The sequence below is a fragment of the Canis aureus genome, chromosome 33, assembly GCF_053574225.1.
Source record: "Canis aureus isolate CA01 chromosome 33, VMU_Caureus_v.1.0, whole genome shotgun sequence".
In the NCBI taxonomy this organism is placed as follows: Eukaryota; Metazoa; Chordata; class Mammalia; order Carnivora; family Canidae; genus Canis; species Canis aureus.
The window spans coordinates 10,997,992-11,021,655 of NC_135643.1; the positions used below are offsets into that span (position 1 = coordinate 10,997,992).

General features: G+C 40.8%; 1 protein-coding gene, 1 long non-coding RNA gene and 1 pseudogene across 3 annotated transcripts in view; 1 reads left to right on the forward strand and 2 right to left on the reverse strand.

Moving 5' to 3' along the window:
• The window catches only part of LOC144304304 (uncharacterized), a 52,048-nt gene extending 40,454 nt beyond the window's left edge, over positions 1-11,594 (forward strand). The window contains exons 2-3 of the long non-coding RNA XR_013371219.1: positions 4,413-4,631; positions 11,295-11,594. This is a non-coding gene — a long non-coding RNA (uncharacterized LOC144304304). The remainder of the gene's footprint in view (positions 1-4,412; positions 4,632-11,294) is intronic.
• KLHL8 (kelch like family member 8) overlaps positions 1-13,894 on the reverse strand; it is a 73,392-nt gene extending 59,498 nt beyond the window's left edge. The window contains exon 1 of one of the 2 annotated variants that reach the window (XM_077882804.1): positions 13,743-13,894. The gene's annotated coding sequence lies outside the window, so the exon portion shown is untranslated. The remainder of the gene's footprint in view (positions 1-13,742) is intronic. The other variant, XM_077882803.1, reaches the window with a different exon arrangement.
• On the reverse strand, positions 6,964-7,510 carry LOC144304303 (large ribosomal subunit protein eL21 pseudogene; annotated as a pseudogene).
• Positions 13,895-23,664: the final 9,770 nt, after the last annotated feature.

The following is a 23,664-nucleotide window of genomic DNA, read 5'->3' on the forward strand; positions in this document are numbered from 1 at the left end:
TTCAATTCTGAATGATCTTGTTGGGTGGATTGGTTATAGATTTTTTTCCTTTCAGCCCCCTGAATATATCATACCACTCCCTTATGGCCTGAAGAGTTTCTGCTGAAAAAAAAAAAAAAAAAAAAAGTGTTTCTGATGTAAAAGCAACTGATGGCCTTTGGTTTTCCATTGTATGTAACTAGTTGCTTTTCCCTTGCTGCTTTTAAGATTCTCTTTATTTTTAATTTTTGACATTCTAATTAGTATATGTCTTGGTGTGGATCTCTTTGGGTTCATCTAGTTTAAGGCTCTCTCTACTTCCTGGACCTGGATGCTTGTTTCTTTCCTCAGGTTAGGATAGTTTTCATCAATCATCTCTATAAATAAGTCCTCTGCCATTTTCTCTCTCTTTCTGGAGCCCCTATAATGCAAATGTCAGTATGCATGATATTGTCCCAGAGGTTCCTTAACCTATCCTCATTTTTTTTTAATGCTTTTTTCTTTTTTGCTGTTCAACTTGGATGATTTCCACTCCCACACCTTCCAGATCACTGATCCATTCTACATCTTCTAATCTCTGTTGACTCCCTGTAGTGTCATTATTTCAGTTATTATATCCTTCAGCTCTGATTGGTTCTTTCTTGTATTTTCTCTTTGTTGAAATCCTCACTCAATTCATCCACTCTTCTCTCAAATCTGGCAAGCCTGTTTATGACCGTTACTTTGAACTCTGTATTGGGGAGATTGCTTATATGTTTCATTTATTTCTTTTTCTGAGATTTGTCTTGTTCTTTTATTTGGAACATATTCCCCTCTCCCCTCATGTTGACTGACTCTGCTTCTATGTCAAGTGGATCAGATATGTCTCCTTGTCTTGAAAGTAGAGCGCCTTATGTGGAGGGCTTCCTATGTGGCCCAGTAGCACAATACCACCCCTGGTCACCAGAACCAGGTGCTCCAGGGGCATCACCTTTATGGGATACATGTGCCCTCCTGATGTAACTGGGCCATGACTGCTGCAAGTACACCAGTGGGTGGGGGCTGGCCCCCACCCAGGATGACTGTATTGACTAACCTCAACACCATGGGCATACTGATGAGCAGAGCTGGCCCCTAGCCCAGCTAGTTGAATGGCCGATACTATGGACATGCTGGTTGGTCAGGTTAAACCCTGGTACAGCTGGCTGAGAGGCCTAGCTTCAACTGTTGTGGGAGTACTGGTAGGCAGGACAGGTAGGCCTGTCTATACTTCCATTCCCAGAGAAAATTCCGACAGATCTCAGCCTCTCCAACCTGGGGCAGGAGTCACTTGGGAGGACATGCCTGTTGCATATGAGACGGCAGCAGTTGCTTTGGGGGGAGGGGGAGACACCAAGGATGCCTGCTTGATATGGCAGAGTGGCAGCTGCTTTGGAGGTACACCTGAAGATTGGGTTGGGTAGATCTGCAAGAGAATGATAGGCAGTATCAGAACTGGCTCCCCGCCCCCCCCCCCCCCCCAGCTTTGGGCCAGTTAGGCTGAAGGAGGACAAGAAAAATGATGCCTGTCTACACTTCCATTCCCAGAGAAAATTCCAACGGATCTCAACCTCTCCAACACATTCTCTAAAATTAGTCAAAAAATCTCCTTCACATATAAACTAGGCACTTTTCAAACTACTGCCTCTGTGTTTGTTCTCAGAGAGAGTAATATAGAGTACTAGCCCTTTAAAAGAAGAGTCTCAATTTTCTATAGCCCTCCAGCTCTCCTAGAATTAAGCCCTGATGATTTTCAAAGCCAGATGGTAAGGAGGCTCATTTTCTCAGTACAGATCTACAGGGTATGGGGTACCCAACATGGGGCTTGATCCTTTCACTCCTCAGGGAGGATCTCCAGGCTTGTGATATCCCTCCCACTGAGTGGAGGTTTGGTTCCCAGCCACATCTCTGCTCCTCCTACCCTTCTCAATGTGACCTTTTCTTTATGTCTTTAGCTGTTGAACAGCTCTTCTGGTAGTCTTCAGGTTATTTTCAAAGTGAGTTGAACTTTATGTAGTTACACTCTGATGTGTCCATGGGAAGAGTGCTCAGAATCCTCCTACTCCATCATCTTCCCAAGCTCCTGTTCCAGAAAGTCTAGATTCATTCATTCCTTAAAATAACTGTAGTTTAAAATAAAATAAGATAACTGTAGTTTGTACTCCTTATGATTCAGTTAGGTGAAGATTTTAAGAAGATACAAAATATTACACTTTATACAGTATCTGATAGGCTATACTCATTATTTCACTTTTATTTACAAAAGCAAAGAACAGAGATTTTAAATTTTAAATCAAGCAGTCCATAATTATTAAAGAAGAAGTTGCTGCTTTAACCAACTGGATTACAGTTACAATAGTTCCTATTTAGTCAAGGAATACATGACTTCTAGCAATTTACTTCTGTGATTTAAAAAAAAAAAGTTTTTCTTAGCATTACCATGTATCAGATACAATTGTTATCAAAGTCTGCTTGTTAAATACTAGTGTCATTTCCAGAGTCTATAAAAAACATTTTCACTGCACTGAATACTTTGTAAGATGTTTCAATTTTGGATGCACTGAATACTTTGTAAGATGTTTCAATTTTGGAGTCTGTTTTATAAGAAGGCTTTCTATTAATATTTCACTACTATATTCATTTGTTGAACTAGTCCACATAATTTATAGTCATAATAATTGGGAAGTCTAGTATAAAGTTGTAAAAAAATATATAAATATTTCATTTTAAAAGATTTATTCATTTTCAGAAGAGTAGAGGGACAGAGGAAGAAAGAATCTGGGCAGCCCTGGGGGCTCAACGGTTTAGCACTGCCTTCAGCCTAGGGCGGGATCCTGGAGACCCAGGATCTAGTCCCACGTCGGGATCCCTGCACGGAGCCTGCTTCTCCCTCTGCCTGTGTCTCTGCCTCTCTCTCTCTCTCTCTCTCTCTCTATGTCTCTAATGAATAAATAAATAAAATCTTTAAAAAAAAGAAGAAGAATAAAGAATCTTAAGCAGACTCCAAGCTGAGCATGGAACGCCATTTGAGGCTCAATCCCACAACCCTGAGATCACAACCTAAGCCAAAACCAAGAATCAGATACTTAACCAACTGCACCACCGAGGTACTCCTAAAAATTAAAAAATGTTTAAAAAGACTTGAATTTTACCTAAGTATGTGAATAAAATGTATGAACCCTCTCTTAGGTAGGGACTCTATTACTTAATAGTTTTGTTTAAGAATGTCATAGAAGTCACAGGGTTGCACTTAAAGATAAAAAAAGACTCAAAATATAAAAAAATATTTTGACTCAAAATATAAAGCCTACTAAAAAATAAATTTACCAATATTTTTTTCTAAGTGTGAAAGGTATTCCCCATTCAACATCTGAAATGAAACAAAAAACACAAAACTAAATAATAATTACTTCCTTACGAGAGCTATGCTGGTCAGGCAAGATTGCTAGTCATACATAGGGTTTAGGAGGAAATGTGGAGTCCAGGAATTGGTGAATTTTCAGAGGCTCTGAAGCATGGCTGGCTTGCAAAATCTTGTTCACTAAGGCAGGTTGCTGTTGGTTAATTACACTGACTTAAAAACAATTCTAAAGAACTGTAACTTTTTTCCTCTTTTAAAAAATATTTTATTTGACAGAGAGAATAGTGTGTGTACATGTACAAGCAGGGGGAACAGCAAGGGGAGAGGGAGAAGCAAGCTCCTCACTCAGCAGTGAGCCTGATTTTGGGCTGGATCCCAGGACTCCAGGACCATGACTCAAGCCAAAGGCAGATGCTCAACAAATCAAGCCACCCAGGCACCCCAAAGGAACTGTAATTTATTCAGTTAAGCAGGTTTGAAACTGGTTTGAGTGACTAACAGTCACCATGTCTATACAAGATTCAGTCTTCTACCAGGAGTATGGAAACTTCGTTTTATTTTCACAAGGGAAGCACATAAACCAACACACACACATATATATATATATATATGTATGTGTGTGTGTGTATGTAAGTCATATGGTTTTATAATCACATTTCAAGAAATTGCAATAAAAATAGAAAATAGAAATATTGTCAGTGTTAAGGGGGAAAAGCACTTGTCTTACAAGATATATTTAATCAGTCATTACATGTTATAGGTTATGGCAATTCAAAGATGAATATGAAAAGCAACAACCAAGTGGCTTATAGAGCTATTCAAAGTGAGTCTGGTCCACAATTTTTGTTTCAGGTCTGCAATGAGGTAAGTACAAAAATGGGGTGTTTAGAAACTCTTACAGGAAATTTGTATTTGACAGAATAATTTTATGCTCTTTGAATCTAATGAAAAATTAAAGTTTATATTTTGTACAACCATTTTTTCATTTTTCTAGTAATTAATTTTTGTTGTCTGTTATAAAAATATTGGTTCACAAACTGGTCTTTCACCACAGAGAGAAGCATTACTTCGTAAGACTCAGAAAGGCAGCTATCTGCAACCAGAGAATGTTGTATTTTGCTATGAAGATCCAAGCAAAAAGAATGTGTATCACACACCAAGCAAATAAACACCTGCATCAGAATTGGAAGAATGGTGACAAAATTGGAATAATGATGACAGAGCACATCTAAATGCTGCATCATCTATCCCCCAGATGCAGCAGGAGATTATGGTATGTGGAAAAACAAATGGCTCTAGAGATAAAGCTGCTTCAAAAGAATCAGACTCTAAATATGAAGAAATTTATGAACACCTTAACCTATCTCTTCTATTTTCATTTTTTAAAAAAATGCATGCACAAAATAATCTAATCTTTAAAAGGTTTATCTAAGATAAATCTCCCCTGAAATTACATGGATAAGACATGACATAATTCCTACCATTAATGAGCCTGAATTATCCCAATAGTACAAAAACAGATGATAATAATAATGTGGTAAAGGCAGTAGTATAGAGATATACTGGATGTTATAGGAGAGCCCAAACTAGCCTGGATGATCAAAGCTTCCCACTGAATGTGAAAGCTCCCATGTACTCAAAATTCCCACTCGACTTCACCCACTATAACAAAGTTCTGTACGTTTTACTTCCTCAATTCCTCTCATATTGTTGGTCCTGCTTCTCCAGCAATACCACGTTAGTCCCAGGCCACAACTCACAGCTATGATTATAACTCCCAACAGCCTCTACTTTCATGAGTGCATCCTTCCGATTGCTGCCAGTTTTCATTCCCAAATTCAAATCTGATATCACTTCATTGCTTAAAAAATTCCATGAATAGTGTAAAAAAAATTCCATTAATAATGGAAAAGTAAGGAAAAAAGAAAACTGGATGCAAGCTGTATGATCTCTACTTTCTAAAGATGTATATGTGGTAGGTATAGTACCTATACTACACTACTTTATAACTAGGCTAAATATTCTTATAGGTCATAAACATTTTATAATGCTTTAAAGTCCCTTACATAATGACCATAAGATAGAGCTATTGATTTTATAGAACTTAAAAAGAGGTAGCATGGGGCACCTGGCTGGCTCAGTTGGAAGAGCATGTGACTCGATCTTGAGGTTGTGAGTTTGAGTCCCCTGTTCATTGCAGTAATTATTTAAATGAATAAATAAATTAAAACTTTTAAAAAGTAAAAATAAGGGTGCCTTGGTGGCATAGTTGGTTAAGGGTTCAACTCTTGTTTCAGCTTAAGTCATGATCTCAGGGTTGTGATATCGAGCCCCATGTCAGGCTCCACACTCAGCAGAATCTGCTTCAGATTCTTGCTCCCTCTCCCTCTGCCCCTCCCACTTCTGTGCTTTCTCTAAAATAAATAAGTCGAACTTAAAATTAAAAATAACAATAACAAGAGGTAGCATGGTTTAGCAAAAATAACATTGACTTTGGTATCAGGATAATTGGATTTTAGCTAGATACATTTTTGGGAAGTTACCTAATCTCTCCAAGTCTGTTCATTTATAAAAGAATAGGATTGGATGGGTCATGGATCAGTAATCTTTTTCTGTGATGGGCCAAATAATAAACATTTTAGGCTCTGTGAGCCATACAGTCTCTTTCATGATACTCAACTATGCCATAGTAGTATGAAAGTAGCCAGAAACAATACATAGAGAAATGACTGTGGCTGTGTTCTGACAAAATTTTATTTAGAAAAGTGAGAGCAAGCTGAGTTTGGCCTATAAAAACCTAGCTTTAAGTAACCACTGTTTAGTTCTAAACGATGAGAGGAATTTTTTTTCCCTATTTAAAATTCCCGGGACATCTGGGTGGCTCAGCTGTTGGGCAGCTGCCTTTGGCTCAGGTCGTGATCCTGAAATCCGGGATTGAGTCCCGCATCGGGCTCCTGTGAAGAGCCTGTTTCTCGCTCTGCTTAGGTCTCTGCCTCTCTCTATGTCTCTCATGAATAAATAAATAAATCTTAAAAAAATAAAATAAAAAATAAAATTCCCTACACTCTTCCCTTTATTTTTATGTATTTTTTGAGGATTTACTTATTTATTTGGGAGAAAGTATACATGCATATAGTGGGGAGGGGCAGAGAGAAAGGGAGAGAATCTCAAGGAGACTCCATGCTGAGCACAGAGCCCCAAGCAGAGCTCCATCCCACAACCTTGAGATCATAATCTTAGCCTCTTAGCCAAAATCAAAGAGTCTGATGCTTAACTGACTAAGCCACCCAGGCACCCTGGTTGCCTTGATTTTTAGAGAAATCTGTTAGCCGTATCCTAACACAAGGCACATAAACTAGTGATTAATAGCAGATTTTCGGATCAGACAGTTTTGGGATTCTCTATTAGCTATTAGCCTTGGACAAGTCACTCACTTAAAATCACTCTGAGCTTCAGCTTTCTTATAAGGTTGTTGTGAAGTTTAAATGAAGTGATAATAGGGGTGTCTGGCTCAGTCAGAAGAGCATGTAACTCCTGATCTTGGGATTTTTGAGTTTTTGAGTCCTGTTGGGCAAAGGGAGTACTTTTTTTTTTTACAATCCTGAGGTCTTTTATTTTCTTTACAGTTATCATGCCATGAATTCATAGGGAATGGGTTCCAGCAGTTCAGGCTCCTTTCCATTGGTTCTCACAAAGTGTGCTTCTCTGGGTGGGGCAGGCTGACACTTCAGTTGGACCCAAGTACCTTTCTCTTTGGCTTCCTTCTTTTTCTGATCATTTTCCTTCACACGTTTCAGGAAGCTATCTCGGCTCTGAGTGTTTAATATGCTCAATGCGGACATTAATTCTCTTGGCAAGAATCTTGCCCTTAACTTGTTTGTTTACAACAATGCCAACAGCATGCTGAGTAACATTGTAGACCCTTCCAGTTTTGCCATGGTAACATTTGTGGGGCATTCCTTTTTGAACAGCGCCCATTCCCTTGATGTCCACAATATCACCTTTCTTATAGATTCGCATGTATGTGGCCAAAGGAACAACTCCATGTTTTCTAAAAGGCCTAGAGAACATATAGCGGGTACCTCTCCTCTTTCCCTTTGTGTTGGTCATTTTGGTGAATTACTGGAAGATGGCCGCAAAGGGAGTACTTAAATTAATAAAACTTTTTTTTTTTACTTTAAGCGAAGTAATAATATATAAAGTATTTAACCCTATATCTGGTATATAATAAGCATTCAATAACTGAACATTATTACTTTTATAAATTACACAATCCTGAAGCTTTGGTCAGGAACACAATACTCCAATCAACATTTCTTTCCAGCAAACAAATAAAATATGCTTTATAATGATCTATATTCAAATGCATTTTTCACTAAAGCAAAAGACAAGGGCTGGCTATACTACCCCTAAGTTCCTATGGCTTTGATTTTTGTTTTTAAATGATAGCAGTCAGCTTTGAGTGCTTACTATTTACTTACTAGCTGTATGACTCTGGTAAAGTTCTATAACCAACCTTTCATTAGCCTCCATTTCTTCATCTGAAAAAATGTGGAAAATAACAGTATTAACTTTATAGGATTGTTACAATTATTAAGCCAGTTAATAAATTGTCTGGCATATAAACTATGTAAGTACCTGCTATTATTTTACTTAGATATTTAACATTTGTTCATTTCAATGAACAACCTAAAGAGGTATTACTCCTATATTTACAGTTGTGGATAATGAGGGTCAGAGAAACTAGGAAACCTACCCAAGGTCACACAGCAATTAAGTGGCAATGCCCAGGACTCAACACAGGACTGCCTGACTACAAAGCCAAAATCCTTACAAGGCCAAAGAGGACCTTAACTGTATCTCTGTATGGCACATACAAATGACTTTTAAGAACTAAAATAGGGGTATTATAAAATCCCCATACAGGAAATGTCTGATTTTTTTTTTTAAGTTCAAGGGTAGGAGAAAACATGTAAAATCACAGATCTTCTTACAATGATAGTTTCCTCATAAGTAAAATTTTTCTTGAAATGATTCCTCTTTTTAAATTATAGCTAATTAATTTAACTCAAACTTTCATTTTTAAAGTAATAAGCAATCCTTGGCATTAAAATAACTAAAGATGCAGCATAGTGACTTATCCTGTACACATAAAGTACTATGCAAATGCTGGCATTCACCTCTAACTGATCTTTGAGATTTACATAGGCCCTCTCAGACTAATCTTATAAAAAGCAAACCTAGAGACCCTAACGGAGTTCTGTTACTTTATTCCATAAATTCCCAAGTATTGACTTAGAACGTGGGCTCAGAAAAACTTTCCAATTCAAATGAAAATACTGACCAGGGATCCCTGGGTGGCGCAGCGGTTTAGTGCCTGCCTTTGGCCCAGGGCGCGATCCTGGAGACCCGGGATCGAATCCCACATCGGGGTCCGGGTGCATGGAGCCTGCTTCTCCCTATGCCTATGTCTCTGCCTCTCTCTCTCTCTGTGTGTGTGACTATCATAAATAAATAAAAATTAAAAAAAAAAAAAAGAAAATACTGACCAATATCAAAGGGGAAAAAAAAAGACCTCAAGGAAAAAGACCAAAAAACATTACTCTGGTGCATAGGTTTGTTTCTAAGTTTGTGCTGCATCACTTAGTTCTCCTCATACTCCAGGCCTTGTGAATGCTACTGGTAACTGATACAGAAGAGAAGTTGGCTTTATACTGTAAAGCCTCAGAGCCGGGATCCCTGGGTGGCGCAGTGGTTTGGCGCCTGCCTTTGGCCTAGGACGCGATTCTGGAGACCCGGGATCGAATCCCACATCGGGCTCCCGGTGCATGGAGCCTGCTTCTCCTTCTGCCTGTGTCTCTGCCTCTCTCTCTCTGTGTGTGATGACTATCATAAATAAATAAAAATTAAAAAAACATGTTAAAGCCTCAGAGCCCAGCAACCCAATACTAACAAGAAACACAGGACAGTCTGATATAGCTTACTTCTAAACTTTATTACATGAATGAACCCAAATTTAGAACTCTAACCTAACTCTAAAATTCCCCAAATGCAAATAAGATTAATCTTCAATGTTAGAAAATTATAAATTAGGGGCACCTGGGTGGCTCAGATGCTTAAGTATCTGCCTTCAGCTCGGGTCATGATGTTAGGGTCCTGGGATCCAGCCCCACGTCTGGTGGCTCCCAGCTCAGTGAGGAGTCTGCTTCTCCCTCTCCCTCTGCCTCTCCCCCTGCATGTTACGTTCTTGGTCTCTTTCTCTCTCTCACAAATGAATAAATAGAATCTTTAAAAGGAATAAAATAAGATTACAAATTGGGGATCCCTGGGTGGCTCGACGGTTTGGCGCCTGCCTTTGGCCCAGGGCGTGATCCTGGAGTCCTGGGATCGAGTCCCGCGTCGGGCTCCCGGCATAGAGCCTGCTTCTTCCTCTGCCTGTGTCTCTGCCTCTTTCTCTCTATGTCTATCATAAATAAATAAATAATCTTTAAAAATAAATAAATAAAAATTAAAAAAATAAAATTACAAATTATAATCTAACCTACATAATAATCTGACCTACATAAGCAGATTGTCAATTTTCTTTCCAAACCAGAAACACTGAAAGCCAAAATAATCATTAATTAAGAATTAATAAAACATTACACTCTATGCTATTCAGAAAGAAATATTGTATGACAACAAATACACTATGTAAATACCATTATCTACTTTGGAAGACAAGATACTTAATTCTCTTTAGTGTTCTGTTGAGAAAAGTGTTCTGTTGAGAAAAGAAAAAATGTTCAAATTTTAGATTAAGGAAATCAAATTACCTTTTACCATTTCAAAATAATATTCTAACACGCTGGATTATAGTAGGGTGTCATTCCTTGCCACATATTCTATTGCCCATAAACACTAAAGGGAAGGGGAGGAATGAACAGTATCTGCCTAACAATAATGGATTAATCAGTAATGTCATCTCCACATAGAAGAAGCAGCACTGTTATTCATGTTAACATAGTATATCATAAATATCAACTTCCAGTTCTGGAAGAAAAACAGGCACTCATGGTGGTTCAGAAATTACCTTCTCAAAAAAAAAAAAAAAAAAACTAATATTAAAAACAATCTGCAAGGGGTGCCTGGGCGGCTCAGTCAAACATCTGACTCTTGATCTCAGCTCAGGTCTTGATCTTGGGTTGTAAGTTTGAGTTTCTTTAAAGTTGGGCTCCACACTGGGCATGGAACCTACTCAAAAATAATAATAATAATTTACAAAATGTTTAGTAAAGAAGCCTGCCTACATAACTGATACTAATAGTTCTTAGAACTTTGTGGGGGGGGGTAGGGGGGTCATCCATGAACCCCTTTTGAACAGCTGTTGAAAGCTATGGGTCTTCTCCCCACAAAGTACAGATATACAGAGTTCACAGAGTCTTGTAAGACTATGGGCACACCCACATATCAGGTTAAGAGCCAGAGAGATAAAATACACATTTTTCCTGAGGTACCTTTGACTCTCATAATTTTATCTGACTCATAAGAACCAACTAAATCCTTCATAACCAGACAATGAATTCTCTGGTAAAGCTAGCTCTTAAAAAAAAATAAAGTTTGACAGTATTTACTTAAGCAGTATTCACCTGAAAATAAATTATACTGGCAGCATTTTATTTATTTATGATAGTCACAGAGAGAGAGAGAGACAGAGATATAGGCAGAGGGAGAAGCAGGCTCCATGCACTGGGAGCCTGACGTGGGATTCGATCCCGGGTCTCCAGGATCACGCCCTGGGCCAAAGGCAGGCACCAAACCACTGCGCCACCCAGGGATCCCCTACTGGCAGCATTTTAAAATACAGCATGTAACTAGTGATATCAATAATTATAGTATATTAGAATTTATAAAATGATTTCACATTATTATAACAATATTTTTCTCTCTTTTACAGCTAACAAAATGGAGGTTCAGAAAATAATGTGCCCTGGTCACACAGCCAACAAATGGAGAGTTGGATTCTAATTCAAAGGTGTCTAGTTCCAGAACTGAGCTTACCTACTACATTATTATATCCTGATACTTCCACACAAACCCCTCAGAGAAAACATTTTTAAAAAGGAAGGCCTGATGGATCACATTCTATCAGAGATATATCTTGACATCAGTAAAGAAAAATTAGTGTATTTAAAATGTGTGATTTCCTCTTGTTTCAATGGTTAACATAAAACATGATTTTCAGAAAAATAAAGAAATGGTCAAGCTAATGAGTTTTAGGACTAAAAATAAGGACATTTTATTATTTTACAAAGCACTTCTCATTTAACTCTAATTCTTAATATACAAAAATAACAACTTGAAAATTTAAATATAAGAAACTGAAAGTTTAAACATCCAATTTTTTTAAAACAAAAAAACCATTTGAAAATAATTTTCAGGATGGTCAAAATATTCCTTGCAATCTTTTAAAAATAACAATACTCCTTTCCTTCTCTATAATCTTAAGATCTCTTGATTTTTTTTTTTAAGTGTCATTTGTCTAAACCCATAGAATATACAACACCCTATAGTAAACTATAAACTTTAGGTGATAATGATCTGTTAATACAGATTCATCAATTGTAATAAACGTACCATTTCCGCGTGGGAATTTTGATAGTGGGGGAGGCTGTGCCTATGTGGAGCAAGGCAGGGGGCACAGGGAGGCAGAGGGTATACGTGAAACCTGTATCCTTCATCCAATTTTGCTATGAACTTAAAACTGCCCTAAATATGAACTCTATTTTGCAAAAGGGATGGGGTGGGTGTGTCAAAATTCACCTCATTTTCTTAACAAATGAGGAAATCATTGTTTTCTAAAAATTGCCCTGTGACTTAAGCTTCCTGCCAGAATAGAGCGCGTCGGACTGTTCTATCACATGTTTATAACTCAAGAAACCATTAACAGTAATCTTATTAAGCACTAAAAGAATTCGTTTTAAATGTCAATATAGGGATCCCTGGGTGGCGCAGCGGTTTGGCGCCTGCCTTTGGCCCAGGGCGCGATCCTGGAGACCCGGGATCGAATCCCACGTCGGGCTCCCGGTGCATGGAGCCTGCTTCTCCCTCTGCCTGTGTCTCTGCCTCTCTCTGTGACTATCATAAATAAGCTTAAAAAAAAGTTAAATGTCAATATAAAACTAAGTGCATACTTGAGTATAGTTACCTTAAGATTCCTCTTTCTATTTATGTTCGTACTATTCGATATTTTAAAAGGCAATACTATATCAAGGGACTGCAAGTTTGCAGTGGATCACTGTGCAGACAGACAAACTAGAAGGGGCGCCAGTAGGAAGGAGGAGGAAAAGCAGCAGCCAATGAAAAGAGCTACCGCCAAGCCGAGATCCCGTTTTCCCAAGTCCACCCTCTGCCACGGCCAGGATTCAAGGGAGATAAAGGTCTCCCTGCAGAGCGCGAACGAAGAACGGCGAGAGTCAGACAACGATCGACTTTCACAAAAGAAAAACAACGCAAAAACAGGGAAAAGTGCAACTCACAAATAAAATGCTTGTACCAACCTAGGTCTTCCGAAAAGCTTTCCCCCAGGGCATCATCCCAAAGCGGTACCACGAGCATAGAATAAAGGGCCAGAAAGAGTCACGCTATTAAAAGAGATGAAAAGGACTACTGAGAAAGGCTCCATTTCTACGAAAAGACATCTGATTCACCACCACCAGGTGGGGGGGGGAAGGGAGGGGGGACACAACGCTTTTCACGGCCAGGTGCGCAAACGCTACGAATGTGCCAATCCGGGTGAGGACCTGGCCCCGAGCTAGAAAACTCCCCACTGTGTAGACGAATCGCCCTCCCTGCACAACCATCGCCTGCGGGTTAGGTAAGCCCAGAACGGAGGGGAAGGAACAGACAGCTGGCTCTGGGGCAAGCGGAGTCGGCTACGCGATCCGAACCCGGCTGCAGTCGCAGGTGTCACAGCAGGAGGCGCCCTTCGCGGGGGTCGAGCACCGCGGAAGCGACACCTGGGCGCGCGCCCCCCCCCCCCCCCCGAGAGGCAAGTCCCGACGGGCGCCGAGCCCCCGCGGCCGAGGCCCGGGCCCGGGCCGGCGACACCCCCCCCCCGCGGCCGCCCCGCCCCGCCGCGCCCCGCCGCGCCGCTTCCCTGCAGCCCGCCAGGAGCACCTGCCCGTCCCTGTCTTCCGCGAGGGACCGCGAGGAGACCGCCCAGAGGCCGCCGACGCGGCCGACAGCGCCAGAGGCCGGGGCTCTCCCGCCAACCCGAGCGGCCCCAGACGCTCTCGGCCGCCGAGTTTCGTGACCGCTCGCGGGGCTGCAGCTGCCCCGAGCCGGGGGCGCGATTTCGGGCGGGGGGTCAGAGGCGAGGAGCGACGCGGACGAGCGCGGTTACCTCGGCCCCTCGGCGCGGTTACGCCCGGCCTCGCCACGGCGGCGGCGGCGGCGGCAGCGGCGCTCCGGGCTCCCGCACGCCCGCGGCCGCCCGCAGCTCCTAGCGGCGCCTCACTAGCCCCGCGCGAGCGCCCGACGGACGCGCGCCTTCCCGCGCGGCCCCGTGGAGCCCCCGCCGGCGCCGGCGTCCTCCGGGCTCGGAGCGAGCGGAGCGCGCGCCCGGGCCTGCGCACTGCACCCTGGGAGGTGTGGCTCCTGGTCCCCGCCCCCGCGCGCGTCCCCGCCGCCCCCGCGCGCGTCCCCGTCCCCGCCCCCGCGGCTCGTGGGCGGCCGGAGCCGTAGCGCTGGGCGGCTGCAGCGCGCAGACCAGGGCTAGGGCTAGGGGGCGCCTCCAAGCAGCTCTAGGTGGGGCGCCGCACACGCATCCCTGAACTTCCCGGTCTCTTCACCTCGGTGGCCACACAAACTTTAGTTTCTTAGTATTATCCATCAGCTCCCCCGCGCCTGAGTGTTGGGCGGCTTTATCCCTGTTTCCTAGATGCTGGGGCAGCGGCGAGGCGTCCGCTCTCGTTGCTCTGTGCTCCGCGGAGGGAGTACCCTGCAGCCTGAGTCCGTAAGCACATACCCACGGTTTATTTTATTTTTTTTAATTTTTATTTATTTGTGATAGTCACAGAGAGAGAGAGAATGAGGCAGAGACACAGGCAGAGGGAGAAGCAGGCTCCATGCAGCGGGAGCCCGATGTGGGATTTGATCCTGGGTCTCCAGGATCGCGCCCTGGGCCAAAGGCAGGCGCCAAACCGCTGCGCCACCCAGGGATCCCCATACCCACGGTTTATAAACCGAAGGCAGCGGTTGATTGACCTAAGCAGACACTGCCCTCCCGCCCCCCCCCCAAAAAAAAAAAAAACATTGCAAGTAAAACTGGTGTTGAAATAAACCAATTTTTCAATGAAGTCAAGGGAACGTAGAGGTGGGAGATTAAGAGAGCGCAGAGAAAAACATTTAAAAGGATGGTCCCGGGGATCCCTGGGTGGCGCAGCGGTTTGGCGCCTGCCTTTGGCCCAGGGCGTGATCCTGGAGACCCGGGATCGAATCCCACGTCGGGCTCCCTGCATGGAGCCTGCTTCTCCCTCTGCCTGTGTCTCTGCCTCTCTCTCTCTCTCTCTCTCTATGTGACTATCATAAATAAAAATTTTAAAAAAAGGATAGCTAAAATCCATTTATTAAAAAATAGATAAATAAATAAATAAATAAATAAATAGTCCCCTAATTTGTCTTCGGTTAGAACAATGTCAAGCTTTTACAGCCTATTTGAGAATAAATTCGACCCTACATACATTTATGAATGTTAATACGTACGTTTGTATTGATTTTCCTAGAAAAACAGCTTTTTAAAAAATAGCGGCGTTTATGTAAACACATTTATGGATGTTAATACATAGGTTTGTATTGATTTTCCTAGAAAAAGAGCTTTTTTAAAAAATAGCGGCGTTTATGTAAAAAAGAAAACCCAAAATGACCACTTGAATTTGAAATTCCATTTCTTAAAAACATCACCTTTTTTTTAACATGACAGAAATTGAGATAATCCTTAATATTTAAAAATATCTCTCTTCAGAGCATTGTATTTTGCGAATTTAATGAATGTCAGTGCCCTTAGAAAAATAGAGCAAGGCCAGTTTTTTTTTTTTTTCTTAAGATTTTATGTATTTATTCATGATAGTCACACACAGAGAGAGGGAGAAGCAGGCTCCATGCACCGGGAGCCCGACGTGGGATTCGATCCCGGGTCTCCAGGATCGCGCCCTGGGCCAAAGGCAGGCGCCAAACTGCTGCGCCACCCAGGGATCCCACAAGGCCAGTTTTAAAGTACACACACACACACACACACACACACACACACTTATAAAATTTGTCTGGAAGCAGGATGCAATACAATGTATATTTAATAAAACCATGTCCTAGTAGAACTTTTTGTATAATATGAACTTTTCAATCAGGTGTACTATGTCTCCTAAAAAAAAATGGGGTGCCTATAGGGGTGCCTGGTTGGCTCAGTTGGTAGAGCATGCGACTTTTGATCTCAGGGTCATGAGTTCAAGCCCCATGTTAAGCCTAGAGCTTACTTTAAAAAAATTAAAATGGGGGATCCCTGGGTGGTTCAGCGGTTTGGCGCCTGCCTTCTGCCCAGGGCCTGATCCTGGAGACCCTGGATCGAGTCCCACATCAGGCTCCTTTCATGGAGCCTCCTTCTCCCTCTGCCTGTGTCCCTGCCTCTCTCTGTGTCTCTCATGAATAAGTAAGTAAAATCTTAAAAAAATAAAAAAATTAAAATACAATAAAAATGCTTATAGAGCAGAATGCTGTTTTCTCTTCTAATTGACATATACAAAGCAATAGACTACTTGTAATCACTACCTCAAAGAAATATACATAAAATTTCAATACCCTTATCATTTATTTATTCAAGACTATTTACTGAGCATCTAACTAATGCTAGACACTGAGCCTAGCATTAGAAATGGGAAATACACCGTGAACAACACTAAGCAGTCCTAGCACTTTAGTGGAGGAGACAGGAAAAAAATACTAACAGAGAAATAAAAAAGTATGCATAGAGTGACAAGGGGAGTGGGGAGCATACAAGGTATACCAATCTAGAGCTTTTTTTGGGAGAAGAGAATCACATACACACAAAATCTGAAAATGAAATGAAATTTTCAAACCGAATGTCCATAAACTAGGGGTAGGGGGAGAGAGTCCGTCTCTAAAACATAATATATCCACAAAATTTTTCTCAATTATCTAAAAATATATGTATCTCACAAAACAAGATATACCTTTGATGGGGTTCAGGACATGCTACCCCCACATATGGCATGTTGGCATATTGAATAAAGCTGAAAGAATTTGAGAAAAATGCCAGAAGGGCGAAGGCCACTCTCTCATCTTTCTTACCCTCTCACCTTTCTTACCTAAAATAGTTTGTAAAACTGCCATGTAAGTAAAAGTGCCCTACCTGTACCAAAAGGGGAAAAAAAAGATAGTTTAATCACCAGAAATGGAACTTAAAGCCAAGAAGGCTGTATAAACAAACCTTGTTAAACTTATCTTCCTAGTTACTTCACTAATCAGTACTCCCAGCCCAAATCCCTTTGTCTTGTCAATTTGTCACAAATTTATTCCTTCTTTGTCTAAAGCTTCCTGCTCTGGTCATTTCTTTGGTCTTGATTGTAAAGACCCCCATATGCAAGTTAAAAAAAAAAAAAAAAAAAAGTGTATGCTTTTCTCCTGTTGATCTGTCTTTGTCAGCTTAATTTTCAGACCCAGCCAGGGATCCTAGAGGATCAAAGAAAACTTTTTTCCTCCCTAACTTCAACTGAAAGAAAAGAACATAGGTTTCCTAAATCTGACAAAGAATATTTTCTTAGCTTTTATTGATTCCTCTCTAACTCCATTTGAGAATAAACAGCACTGGCCTTAATAAGTGATGATCTTTCTTTAGAGACTCCACCCCTTCTCTAAATCCCACAAAGTCCCATAAATTAAAACTGGAATAAGTCTGATAGCTGTTGACTCATTGTCTGTTGTACTTTTTGGTTTGAATAAATCACAGTGTTTTAACCTTAATTGACATTTGCATTTTAAGCTAAAATAGAAGGCATCTTTATCTCTAATCCTGAAATAAAAGGTCTTCTAATTTCCAGAAGAATTTCAGATGTGGACTGCAGAGGGATTTGGAAAGATTAACAAAGAGGACAATTTTTATCACCATTTGCAGTGGAGGCAAAGCTTCCAGCCAGAGGGCAGTACCCTAGAGAGCTTCCGGCCTATAGGGAAAAAAAAAAAAAAAAAAGTCCTTAAAGAGCCTGAACACCACCTCGCCCTCTCTAAGTCAGAGTCACTGGCTTGCACTTTCTTACCACTCCTCTACCCCTATCTTAGCACCCTCTTCCACGGCCAAACTTAACTGTGGTGCTTCTGCTTCCCTTTGAACAACTATCACTTCCTGCCTTCTGCCCCACAACACACCGGATGCCTACATTTTCTGGCCTGTGTCCAGCAGCCCAACTTATTCTATTTCAGTGAATTTCTGACCATTCTACCATCCATTACCCTTGCCAATAATCCGACATAAGTATCACCAAACTTTTGCTGACCTTTTTTCATTCTTCTCTCTGAAATGTTTGCATTTCCCTAATTTCTCTCTGGGCCTTTGTAATTGCTGGGCTTTCTTTCTCTTTGCCTGGCTAATTCCCATTCATCATCCAATATTAACTTAGATACTATTTCCACAAGGAAATCTTCCCTGTTTACAGGCCCCTCTCTTCAATGCTGGGTTAGTTCCTTACAGATATGCTCACATTGCAACCTATTTTTGCCCCAAAGGTAGCACTTACCAGAAAGCATTTTTTTAAAGATTTTATTTATTTATTCATAGAGACAGAGAGAGAGAGAGAGAGAGAGAGAGAGGGAGAGAGAGAGAGAGAGATTGAAAGGCAGAGACACAGGCAGAGGGAGAAGCAGGCTCCATGGGGAGGTTGGGGGGGCTGACATGGGATTCCATCCTGGGTCTCCAGGATCACGCCCTGGGCCGAAGGCGGTGCTAAACTGCTGAGCCACTGAGGCTGCCCCTGAAAGACTCTTAAATAGAAAGTAGGAGCATAGTACTTGATGTATGGTAGCTGTTTAATAAACACTTGGGCAATAAATGAATGCATACCAACTTTGTGCAATAAAGACGGTTTGAGCAAATATTTTCCGTAAAGGGCCAAATAAATATTTAAGGCTTGCAGATTCTAAGACCCTGTCACAACTATGCAACTCTGCTTCCTAAAGGACAATAGCCAATTTCCACTGGTGGCTTCAGAATATCTCTAAAAGACAGAATTTGAGTTAAAAAAAAAAAATGAGTGGAAAGAGTGGGGGTGCAGCTCTGGGATGACAACATTACTTGAACATAGAGTTACACATTAGCTACATAGTTCTTGTTTAGAATGATAAATATTTTGGGTAGTTTGGGGGTGGGTCTTTATCTCATTTAAGATATAGATCTGTATTATATTAGATTTCTGATAACATCTTCACATTGTCATAATGGAATCTATCTCTGAAAAGTTTATTTTTTGAAATATTAGTTTATTTAAATCAAAATAAATGCAGCATGGCATATACTGCTAGGTGCTTAAATAGTATCTGCTTGCCTTCTTTGTGAATAAGAAAACCCCAGGTTTTTTGAGGTGTGGCTATGTACCTAGCTAACAAACTATCTTTCAGCCTCTCTGACAAAGTTCTGTTCATTTGATAAAAGTACAAGTGTTGCATGGACTTTGGGGGATGGCTGCCTAAAGGGAATTGATTCAGCTGGGGGAATCCTCTCATCCTTCTCTCCTCCTGGAATAGCTTGAGTTTTAGCAGCCATCTTTGACAAAGAGGTTATTTGAGTCATGTATAGGATGGTGAAAAAGTACAGAAAGAGCCTGAGTCCCTGATGACCATTGAACCACCAAAACAGTCTCACTACAAGCCTTGAGGGGTGAGAATTTCCGGTTGCAAAAAGAATAATATCCCTATCTGATAAACCAAATGTGGCTGCTCCCAAATTTTGGAACTGGCACAGTGGCCTGCCCAGGCTTGCGGGCTTTCTTTCCTATTAATTAGCAATTTAGGACTGCTTTTACTGGGTCAATGGAGAAAGATGATATAATAGTCAGGAGCCAAGAAGAGATCAGCAGATGAAAACTGCTGATTAAAAATGATAAACCAAGGTTGAGTAATCAGAGTATGTGAGTTTATTCTGCTAGGCCTTGACCATTTTTCATAGAAACTTTAAGACTATACTTTGAGGTTATCTTGTTGCAACCTTGGGTAAATGATGTAACTCTTTTCCCTAAGTAGCTGCGGGCTGGCTGTCCTGTAGCCATTATCTAGAACTCCTGCACCCATAATCCCTACACAGATGGTCCAAAAAGCTCAAATTTCAGATCCTCTTTGTAACTGGTTCTCTTTGGGAGTTTATAAGTCAATATTGAACAGGAGAAATTGTTATAAGTTCATTTATTTTTTAAGGAAGCAGAACCAGAAGTAAAACTTTCAGCCAATATCCTCAGAGGTGAACTGGATTACTAAAATAGAATAGCCTGTTGTTCAGCCTATTTGGAAAGTTTCAGTTGCTACTTTTATCATCAGCTGAAGCTTGGATCATGTAAGACCAGAGGGTAATTGGATATGTGCCTACCTAGTGAAGGTACCCACTAAAAGATTTCCTTTATGCTCACAACTGTTGAGCACAAAACAGATGAGGCCAAAGAGAGCTCAGGATAGAGAATATGAGATGACCTTTGCTACATGCTCTCGTTGGCAAGCAGCCATTTACACGTCAGTCAAGAATGTTTAAACTGCTCTCAGAATATTGTCCTCAAATCTGTAGTATCATTTTTCTTTGAAAAAATTTTAAAAAAGAAATGTCCGTCTTACCGGCCTCTACTTGGCAACATGAACTCTTTCCTCAAGCTCTGTCAAACATTTTACTCTTCTCTCAATGGAGCCCCTTCTCATCTTTTCAATCAGGCAGCTGAAAGAAAACTCACAGTACATTTGAGGAGAATTTAATAAAGGTATTGTATTGGACAGATTCTAGAAAAATATCCTAGGAGCAGTGCAGTATTCCTGAGCTAGTAAGAGAAAACTTACTAACTGAAGATGAGAGAAAGCTATGTGTAGAGGGCCTCCTGACTATAATAAAGACTTCACAAAGGAAAGCAGCTGACTTGTGGTGACTGCGAGAAAGAAGTCGGGGTGGAACTGCCCCAACCTTTCTCTCCTCTTTGACCTCAAGTGACAGCCCCTGCCAAAGGCAGCTGCTGGAAGCCAGAGGACAAGGAAGTCTGTCGATTTTGTTCATAAAGGTCAACTTTTCTGGCACAAAGCAGGATAGAGACAACTGGAAGATAGTCAGCACACCTGCTATTACATTTTTGTTCATGCTGGGCTCATCACCTAGAATGCTGTCATTCTCGATTGTAATAGAATCTTCTGGTCTAGACTATGATTCAGTGTATGACCTACTTTGAAATATGGAAATGCCTTTCTCCTCAGCATTTTATCTATATCACTTGCACTGACACTTAACTATATACATCCTTTATTATCACTTTAAAGTTTCACATTTATATATATATATATATATACCAAAATGTATGAGTTACGCCTCTTTTCTATTTCCACAGCATCTAACACAGTGTTCAACATAGACCAGTTAAAACAAACTGTAATCGTATTAATCTTCTCCCTCTTTTTATCATCACACCCTACCTATTCCTTCATATTTTACCTTCATATTATTATGTGGACATTCAATGGAGAAAAAAAAAATCATTCAAAGTCAGTATTGGAAAGCACAAGACCTCTAGATGTTAGGATTTTTATACAAGTGTGTCAGTAGAGGTGTTCCTAAAGTTGGGCAGTGGACATGCAGGTGGAACTTAGGCTTCTATGTGTAGACATCTGTGACTCTTCACTGGAGGGTTTTTTTTTTTTTTTTTTTTTTGCCTGCCTGATTACCCAAAGGCAGGGAGGCTAGAAGTGCTGGGAAGTCAGCTGTCATCCTTCTCTCTCACAAGCAGCTCTCAAACAGTGACTGAGGGAGCTGATGACTAAAAATCACAGCAAACTCACCTATGGGATGAGAGGCAACGCTGAGGTACCTTCTACATGGTTTCCCAGAATTCCTCAGGGGATTGAACCCAGTTGCCCACAGCAGTCATCTGCATGATAATGCACCTTTAATAGCTTTCTTCTTTTTTCTCATTCCTCCTTTCTGCTGCCAATACTTTTGGAATCATCTCCCAAATGAAATAATTCTGACTTAAATTCTTATATTCAGGTTCACTTCTAGGGTAGCAGGATAAGATATACCAATGGTAGTCAACCTACCTGTGAGGAATATACAAAGGATGTGCTTTGCTTGGTGTAACTTCTCTACCCTGATATTTTCCTTTTCATTTGGTTTCATGGTATCTACATATATTTTTGAACCACCAGAGGAAAATTCCAAACACATTTTTTAAAACTAAAAGTAAATATTAGTGGTACTTTATCTTATTATAAAAGCAACATCTACTTACTGTTGAAAATTTGAAAATAAAAATGACATCACTATTCTAAAATAGCAACTGTTACTGTCTTGCTGTGTATCCTTGAACCATTTTCTTTACATGAATTAATATTGGGGTTTTTTTAAATTGTTTTTTTCCCACTTGAGAATATATACTGAATAACTGGTCAAAAAGTATGTATATTTAACAACATTGAAACATTATTGTAGGCTGTTTCACTATATGGATTTACTATTAGTATCCCTTTATTTTTTTAATTAACTAATTATTTTTTAAATTTTATTTCAGTTGAATTTGCCAATATATAGTATAACATCCAGTGCTCATCTCATCATGCGCTTTCCTAATTGCCCATCACTCAGTTACCCTATGCTCCCATCCCCCCGCTTCTGTTTTTTAAAGATTTACCTACTTGGGAGAGTGCACGCATGTGCACAGACCTATGCTCACACACAAGCATGGGGAGGGGCCAGCGGAGAGGGGAGAAGCAGAGTCCCTGCTAAGTGCAGAGCCCAGACCGGGGGTCTGTCTCACAACTCTGAGAGCATGACCTGAGCTGAAATCAAGAGTCTGACCCTTAACCAACTGAGCCACCCAGGCACCCCAATTACTATCCCTTTAATCGAACTTTCATTTTTTATTGTTTTGAGCTTTTTGGTTTTCAAAAAAATTGCTAGGTTGTATAACTTTTAACTAAATCATCAAGATATCCCAAATGTGGGAAATCAGAGGACATATAAATTCAAAGGATTTGTGATATCTTAACCTAAGTGGCCCCCAGGAAGGTTCATACTCTTACCAGCAATGACGACTATGGATTTCCTGACAACTCTACCAATTCTATTTTCTTTGTACAGTCCTTGCCAATATTTAATTTTATTTATTTGATTAATGATAAGGGCAAACCTTTAATATTCTCATTGGTCATTCTTTTCCTTTTTTTATGAACTAGCTTATTTCTACACATAAGGACAGTTATTGGAAGATGCTGCTATAGTACCAGCTGAGGGTCACTCTATATTGTTCTTTGTCATTCAATTATTCTTCTTCTAAAAACAGACCTATCTAATTGAGGCCTCTGACATCTTGCCTCGGGTATCTAATTCATGTTTAAGTTTAACCTTGGTCTCTGTACCAATGACTCCTCTTTTTTTTTCTCCCTTAAGTAAGCTCTATGCCCAATGTGGGGCTCAACCCCACAACCCCAAGATCATGAGTCACTTATTCTACCCACTGAGCCAGCCAGGTGCCCATCACATGAGTCTTTCTATAACCTACTGGATCTCTCTCCATTGGCTCTCCTATCAATATTGAATATCAGCATGTTAAGTCCTGACTTTCAATCACTCACTATTTCCAACTTCCTCAGTGACACTCAAATTCTCTTGGCCTCCAAAATTTGAAGTAGGGGAACTTCTCTTTAATCTTTTCCCTTTTTTGTACCCCAATCCAACTACACATCATTATGCAGTTTCTTTGTTTACAAGATCTCTCTTTCTCCCAACACATTATCTGTACAACCATGACTCTAAGTTAAACCTATCACATCCTGTCCAAATGACTTATTTGGGTTTTTTTTTTCTAAGATTTTATTTATTTATGCATGAGAGACACACAGAGAGAGAGAGAGAGAGAGAGAAGGAGGCAGAGACACAGGCAGAGGGAGAAGCAGGCTCCATGCAGGGAGCCTGACCTGGGACTCAATCCCGGGTCTCCAGGATGAGGCCCTAGGCTGAAGTGAAGCTAAACCGCTGACCCACCTGGGCTGCCCAGAATGACTTATTTGAATTCAGAGCTAATAGA